Genomic DNA, 7,500 nt, shown 5'->3' on the forward strand with positions numbered 1-7,500 from the left:
CGGGCTCCATAGCATACGAGTGGCCAGTCACCGCCGCTGGCTTTTCCCTTAGATGCCGTGCCCCCGCGGGCTGCGGCTTTGGCCATGGGGGGGAACCCCCGTGAAGAGGGTCCAGTGCTGGGAACTCTCTCTGCCCCTTACCGGGCTCTCTCTCGCCGTGCCTGGACGGGCTTGCTTTCCATTCTTGGTGGGACCGACGCCGGCACCACGTCTCCCCGGCTTTCTCTGCCCCCGTGCCCCACCGGGCAAACTTCGCTTCGGGGGTTCCACACTTCGGCAGTGGCCGGCGCCAGCCACTCGTCAACTTTTTTTCTTTTCCCCGCTTTCGTTGCTGAGCCCGGGCTGGGCTCCGGCTCACGGACGAGCGAAACCCATCCAACACCGCTGAGGGTGCGCCAGCGGCCGCTCCAAACCGCCGCGCCTTTGTTCGGCCCCGCGGGTCCCCTCTCTGACCCGGGCGAAAGCCACCGAGAAGCCAGACGGACCCCTGCCCAGCCGCCTGGCGGGTGGCTTGGAGCAGCCGCTCGGCAGCGCTGCCCTGGGAGTGCTCGGCGTCACTCGTTCCCTCATATACGGAACTGGAGGGCCGTCAGCTCCCCGAGCGCACAACCAGCCGACCTCCGCCCAGCGGCAGGTCGCAGAAATCACGCCGGCTTGTACGATGACGTAGGCGGAGGCAGAGCGCAACAGCGACCCCTTGGCGACAAGCGCGATCTCCGCGGAGAGCACGTCTACTCGCCGAGGGAGAGCACGTCTACTCGCCGAGGGAGAGCACGTCTACTCGCCGAGGGAGAGCACGTCTACTCGCCGAGGGAGAGCACGTCTACTCGCCCAGGGAGAGCACGTCTACTCGCCGAGGGAGAGCACGTCTACTCGCCCAGGGAGAGCACGTCTACTCGCCCAGGGAGAGCACGTCTACTCGCCCAGGGAGAGCACGTCTACTCGCCCAGGGAGAGCACGTCTACTCGCCCAGGGAGAGCACGTCTACTCGCCCAGGGAGAGCACGTCTACTCGCCGAGGGAGAGCACGTCTACTCGCCGAGGGAGAGCACGTCTACTCGCCGAGGGAGAGCACGTCTACTCGCCCAGGGAGAGCACGTCTACTCGCCCAGGGAGAGCACGTCTACTCGCCCAGGGAGAGCACGTCTACTCGCCGAGGGAGAGCACGTCTACTCGCCCAGGGAGAGCACGTCTACTCGCCCAGGGAGAGCACGTCTACCTCCCGCCTGAGGGAGAGCACGGGGGGGGGGGGGACAAAGACAGGCGGCAGCAGCTTCGGTGAACGTCACCCGGGAGGCGACCGGGACTGTCCCGGGGCAGTCCCGGGAAGCCGGCGTCCGACACAGGGAACCGTCAGCTGCCGGACCGGGGCGAATCCCCGCGGCCACGGCAGGGGTGGGGGCTCGAAGACAGCCGGCAGCCGCTTCGGAGAACGTCACCCGGCCGGCGACCGCGGCCGTTCCGGGGCCGTCCCGGGAAGCCTGCGACAGGCACGGGGTCCCGGCCTCGGCCGGACCCGCACTGGGTGCCGCCGCCTCGGGCTCTCGGGACGGTATGGATCCGCCGACTCGTTCGCCGGCGGCGGGGGGAGGCAGTGGAGGGGGTGCGGGGAGAAGCGGCAGCGGAGGCGGAGGGGGGGGGGGGCTCGAAGACAGCCGGCAGCCGCTTCGGTGAACGTCACCCGGCCGGCGACCGGGGCCGTCCCGGGGCTGTCCGGGGATGCCGGCTTCCGGCACGGGGTCCCGGCCGCGGCCGGAGCGGCTCGAATCCCCGCGGTCCCGGCAGCAGCCGGAGCCGCTCGCCGTTCGGGCTCCCGGCACCCTACAGATCCGGCGACTCGTTCGCCGGCGGCGGGGGGAGGCAGTGGAGGGGGTGCGGGGAGAAGCGGCAGCGGAGGCGGAGGGGGGGGGGGGGCTCGAAGACAGCCGGCAGCCGCTTCGGTGAACGTCACCCGGGAGGCGACCGGGACCGGCCCGGGAAGCCATCGTCCGGCCCGGGATCCCGGCCGCGGCCGGACCGGCTCGAATCCCCGCGGCCCCGGCACGGGGGAGGCCCAAAGACTGGCGGCAGCCGCTTCGCTGAACGTCACCCGGCCGGCGACCGGGGCCGTCCCGGGGCCGTCCCGGGATGCCGGCTTCCGGCACGGGGTCCCGGCCGCGGCCGGACCGGCTCGAATCCCCGCGGTCCCGGCAGCAGCCGGAGCCGCTCGCCGTTCGGGCTCCCGGCACCCTACGGATCCGCCGACTCGTTCGCCGGCGGCGGGGGGAGGCAGTGGAGGGGGTGCGGGCAGAAGCGGCAGCGGAGGCGGAGGGGGGGGGGCTCGAAGACAGCCGGCAGCCGCTTCGGTGAACGTCACCCGGCCGGCGACCGGGGCCGTCCCGGGGCCGTCCGGGGATGCCGGCTTCCGGCACGGGGTCCCGGCCGCGGCCGGAGCGGCTCGAATCCCCGCGGTCCCGGCAGCAGCCGGAGCCGCTCGCCGTTCGGGCTCCCGGCACCCTACAGATCCGGCGACTCGTTCGCCGGCGGCGGGGGGAGGCAGTGGAGGGGGTGCGGGGAGAAGCGGCCGCGGAGGCGGAGGGGGGGGGGGGGCTCGAAGACAGCCGGCAGCCGCTTCGGTGAACGTCACCCGGGAGGCGACCGGGACCGGCCCGGGAAGCCATCGTCCGGCCCGGGATCCCGGCCGCGGCCGGACCGGCTCGAAGCCCCGCGGCCCCGGCACGGGGGAGGCCCAAAGACTGGCGGCAGCCGCTTCGCTGAACGTCACCCGGCCGGCGACCGGGGCCGTCCCGGGGCCGTCCCGGGATGCCGGCTTCCGGCACGGGGTCCCGGCCGCGGCCGGACCGGCTCGAATCCCCGCGGTCCCGGCAGCAGCCGGAGCCGCTCGCCGTTCGGGCTCCCGGCACCCTACGGATCCGCCGACTCGTTCGCGGGCGGCGGGGGGAGGCAGTGGAGGGGGTGCGGGCAGAAGCGGCCGCGGAGGCGGAGGGGGGGGGGGGGCTCGAAGACAGCCGTCAGCCGCTTCGGTGAACGTCACCCGGGAGGCGACCGGGACCGGCCCGGGAAGCCATCGTCCGGCCCCGGATCCCGGCCGCGGCCGGACCGGCTCGAAGCCCCGCGGCCCCGGCACGGGGGAGGCCCAAAGACTGGCGGCAGCCGCTTCGCTGAACGTCACCCGGCCGGCGACCGGGGCCGTCCCGGGGCCGTCCCGGGATGCCGGCTTCCGGCACGGGGTCCCGGCCGCGGCCGGACCGGCTCGAATCCCCGCGGTCCCGGCAGCAGCCGGAGCCGCTCGCCGTTCGGGCTCCCGGCACCCTACGGATCCGGCGACTCGTTCGCCGGCGGCGGGGGGAGGCAGTGGAGGCGGTGCGGGGAGAAGCGGCAGCGGAGGCGGAGGGGGGGCGGGGGGGACGATAGTGGCGGGGGGCGGGGGGTGCTCGAAGGCAGCCGGCAGCCGGTTCGGTGAACATTCGCCGGGGCGGGGGGGCGACCTGTCCGTGCCCGGGGCAGCCCCGGGAAGCCGGCAGCCAGCACGGGGTCCCGGCAGCACCTGTTCCCTGCCCTGGGACTTGCCGTGCCCGGCGGCCGGTTGCCGGGTGGGGGGAGCGATGAGAGGCGGGGCGCAGCGGCCGGGGCAGCGCCGGGCCGCAGCGGGGGGCTGGGCGGGTGGGGTAGGCGTCGAGCGGCAAGCCCTCGGCTGCAGCGAATGTTCGGCGGTGCGGGGCGGGGGGGGACGGGACGACACGTTGGGGGCGCCGAGTCCGAGCCACCCCCGGCCCCAGGGGCGGCCGGAGGGGGAGGCCGGTGCCTGGCCCTGGGAGCTGCTGGGCGCCGGATGGCCGAGGGTGCGTCAGAAGCCGCCCGAGCGGTCGAGCAGGTCCTCCAGAAAGGCCTAGGGTGGCTTCGAGGGCCCCGGGAGCAGTCGAGGGAGGCCTCCAGGCAGGTCTGGAGTGGATGGGAGGCCTTCCAAAGCAGACAAGGGAGGCTGCCAGCGGGGCCTAGGCTGGCACTGCAGCCTGTAAATGGTTGGGGGGGGGGCCTCTGGTGCGGCCTGGAGTCTCTGGGTGGCGTCCAGAGAGGTGCAAAAGATCCTCTGGTGCGGCCTGTGGTGGCGGAGAAGCCTGCAGAGCGTGCGGGGGAGGCTTCTGGTGCGGCCTGGGGTGGGTCGGAAGCCTGCAGAGCGTGCGGGGGAGGCTTCTGTTGGGGCCTGGGGTGGGTCAGAAGCCTACAGAGCGTGCGGGGGAGGCTTCTGGTGCGGCCTGGGGTGGGTCGGAAGCCTGCAGAGCGTGCGGGAGAGGCTTCTGTTGGGGCCTGGGGTGGCTGAGAAGCCTGCAGAGCGTGCGGGAGAGGCTTCTGCTGCGGCCTGGGGTGGCTGAGAAGCCTGCAGAGCGTGCGGGAGAGGCTTCTGCTGCGGCCTGGGGTGGCTGAGAAGCCTGCAGAGCGTGCGGGAGAGGCTTCTGGTGCGGCCTGGGGTGGCTGAGAAGCCTGCAGAGCGTGCGGGAGAGGCTTCTGCTGCGGCCTGGGGTGGCTGAGAAGCCTGCAGAGCGTGCGGGAGAGGCTTCTGCTGCGGCCTGGGGTGGCTGAGAAGCCTGCAGAGCGTGCGGGAGAGGCTTCTGCTGCGGCCTGGGGTGGCTGAGAAGCCTGCAGGGCGTGCGGGAGAGGCTTCTGCTGCGGCCTGGGGTGGGTGGGAAGCCTGCAGAGCGTGCGGGGGAGGCTTCTGGTGCGGCCTGGGGTGGCTGAGAAGCCTGCAGAGCGTGCGGGGGAGGCTTCTGGTGCGGCCTGGGGTGGCTGAGAAGCCTGCAGAGCGTGCGGGAGAGGCTTCTGGTGCGGCCTGGGGTGGCTGAGAAGCCTGCAGAGCGTGCGGGGGAGGCTTCTGGTGCGGCCTGGGGTGGCTGAGAAGCCTGCAGAGCGTGCGGGAGAGGCTTCTGCTGCGGCCTGGGGTGGCTGAGAAGCCTGCAGAGCGTGCGGGGGAGGCTTCTGGTGCGGCCTGGGGTGGCTGAGAAGCCTGCAGAGCGTGCGGGAGAGGCTTCTGGTGCGGCCTGGGGTGGCTGAGAAGCCTGCAGAGCGTGCGGGAGAGGCTTCTGCTGCGGCCTGGGGTGGCTGAGAAGCCTGCAGAGCGTGCGGGGGAGGCTTCTGGTGCGGCCTGGGGTGGGTCGGAAGCCTGCAGAGCGTGCGGGGGAGGCTTCTGCTGCGGCCTGGGGTGGCTGAGAAGCCTGCAGAGCGTGCGGGGGAGGCTTCTGGTGCGGCCTGGGGTGGCTGAGAAGCCTGCAGAGCGTGCGGGAGAGGCTTCTGGTGCGGCCTGGGGTGGCTGAGAAGCCTGCAGTGCGTGCGGGGGAGGCTTCTGCTGCGGCCTGGGGTGGCTGAGAAGCCTGCAGAGCGTGCGGGAGAGGCTTCTGCTGCGGCCTGGGGTGGGTCGGAAGCCTGCAGAGCGTGCGGGAGAGGCTTCTGCTGCGGCCAGGGGTGGGTCGGAAGCCTGCAGAGCTTGCGGGGGAGGCTTCTGGTGCGGCCTGGGGTGGGTCGGAAGCCTGCAGAGCATGCGGGGGAGGCTTCTGCTGCGGCCTGGGGTCTCTGGGTGGCCTCTAGAGAGGTGCAAAAGACCCTCTGGGTTGGGCTGGGGTGGCTCTTGGACCCCTGCCACACAGTGGAGAGAGGCCTCCGGCCCGCCACCTGTGTCCCTGTGTGCCTGAGTGCCTGTGTCCCTGTGTCCCTGTGTCCCTGTGTCCCTGTGTCCCTGAGTGCCTGAGTGCCTGTGTCCCTGTGTCCCTGTGTCCCTGTGTCCCTGAGTGCCTGAGTGCCTGTGTCCCTGTGTCCCTGTGTCCCTGAGTGCCTGAGTGCCTGAGTGCCTGTGTCCCTGTGTCCTTGTGTCCCTGTGTCCCTGTGTGCCTGAGTGCCTGTGTCCCTGTGTCCCTGTCTGTGTACCTGTGTGCGAGTGTCCGGCACGCCACCCAGCGGCGGCGGGCAAGCAGGTAGGCGGGTGGGCGGGCCGGCGAGGGCCAGTGTGAGTTTGGGGGGTGGGAGGGGAGGCGGCAGCTGGAAGCGTCAGAGGAGGGGGCGTGGCTCCGGCTGGCCCCGGGAGCAGGTTCCCGGGACCGGGACCGGCTGGACCCGGCGGGTGGTTGATCCCGGGGCGGGGGGCAGAGGCGGCGGGAAGCGGCATCTGCGTGTGCGGCGGGGGGGTGGAGGGCGAACCGCGGCGGGAAGCGGATGCTTCAGAGCAGGTTACGGGGGCGGGGACGGACGACACCACCTGTCCCCGCCCCGGGACGGGCTGGACCCGGCGCCCTGGACCCGGCGCCGTGTACCCGCCGCCGCCCCCGCTGCCGCCCCCCTCCGCCACCCCGGGACCCCGACGTTTTTTGGCGCCCGCGCCTTTTTTTGCTCCCCGCCTGCCCGCGCTGCCCCGGGCCCTCCCCCGGGGCGGGGCGGGAGGGAGGGACGGACGGACGGGTAGCCGGGGATCTCCGAGCGCGCGCCACCAGACCGAGGCGGGTCCCGGCGGCGGGCGGCGGCGGCGGCGGCGGCGGCGGCAGCAAGCGACGGCGGGGGGGGGCAGGCTAGGGAGAGAGGGGGAGCGGCATGCGGTAGGGCTGGGGGGTTTGTTTCGGGGGGGAGGGGTGGGGGGGGGTGGCAGCGGTCAGCGAGAGCGGGGAGAGGGGGAGCGGCATGCGGTAGGGCTGGGGTGTTTTTGGGGTGGGGGCGTTGGGGGGATTAGCGGGCGGGCGGGCAGCCGAGCCAAGCGGCAAGCCGGGGGGCGGGCGAGGGCGGCTTTAGGGCCGGAGGAGCGGAGCGCAACCTCCCCCGTGCAGGCTCCAGCGTGGAGAGCAGCAAGTTTTTGGGGACGGGGGACGACGGACGGGAGGGGCAGCGGCGAGAGGCTAGCTGCGGCAAGGGGCACCGGCACGGCCGCCCTAACAGCGCCGCCTCGGTCGCAGGGGTTAGAGAGCAGCCGGGCAGCCCGGGAGGGGAAGCGGCAGCCCGCGAAGGGGGGAAGGGGGGGCTCCGCGCAAACCGCTAACGGGAGCCGGGGGGTGTGGGGAGCTGGGGGTGGCAGCAGCGGCAAGAGGCAACGTCGGGAGGGGGGGCTCCGCGCAAACCGGTAACGGGGGCCGGGGGGTGTGGGGGGGGCGGTGGCGGGGCCGCGGCAAGAGGCAACGGCAGGCGGGGGGGCTCCGCGCAAACCGGCTGCGGGGGGGGGGGGCGGGGGGTAGCGGCAAGAGGCAACGGCGGAAGGGGGGGCTCCGCGCAAACCGCTAACGGGAGCCGGGGGGTGTGGGGAGCTGGGGGTGGCAGCAGCGGCAAGAGGCAACGTCGGGAGGGGGGGCTCCGCGCAAACCGGTAACGGGGGCCGGGGGGTGTGGGGGGGGCGGTGGCGGCCGCGGCAAGAGGCAACGGCAGGCGGGGGGGCTCCGCGCAAACCGGCAGCGGGGGGGGGGGGCGGGGGTAGCGGCAAGAGGCAACGGCGGGAAGGGGGGGCTCCGCGCAAACCGCTAACGGGAGCCGGGGG

Source organism: Melanerpes formicivorus, unplaced genomic scaffold (genome assembly GCF_026170545.1).
Source record: "Melanerpes formicivorus ecotype bairdi unplaced genomic scaffold, bMelFor1.0.p_v2 SCAF_274, whole genome shotgun sequence".
NCBI lineage: Eukaryota > Metazoa > Chordata > Aves > Piciformes > Picidae > Melanerpes > Melanerpes formicivorus.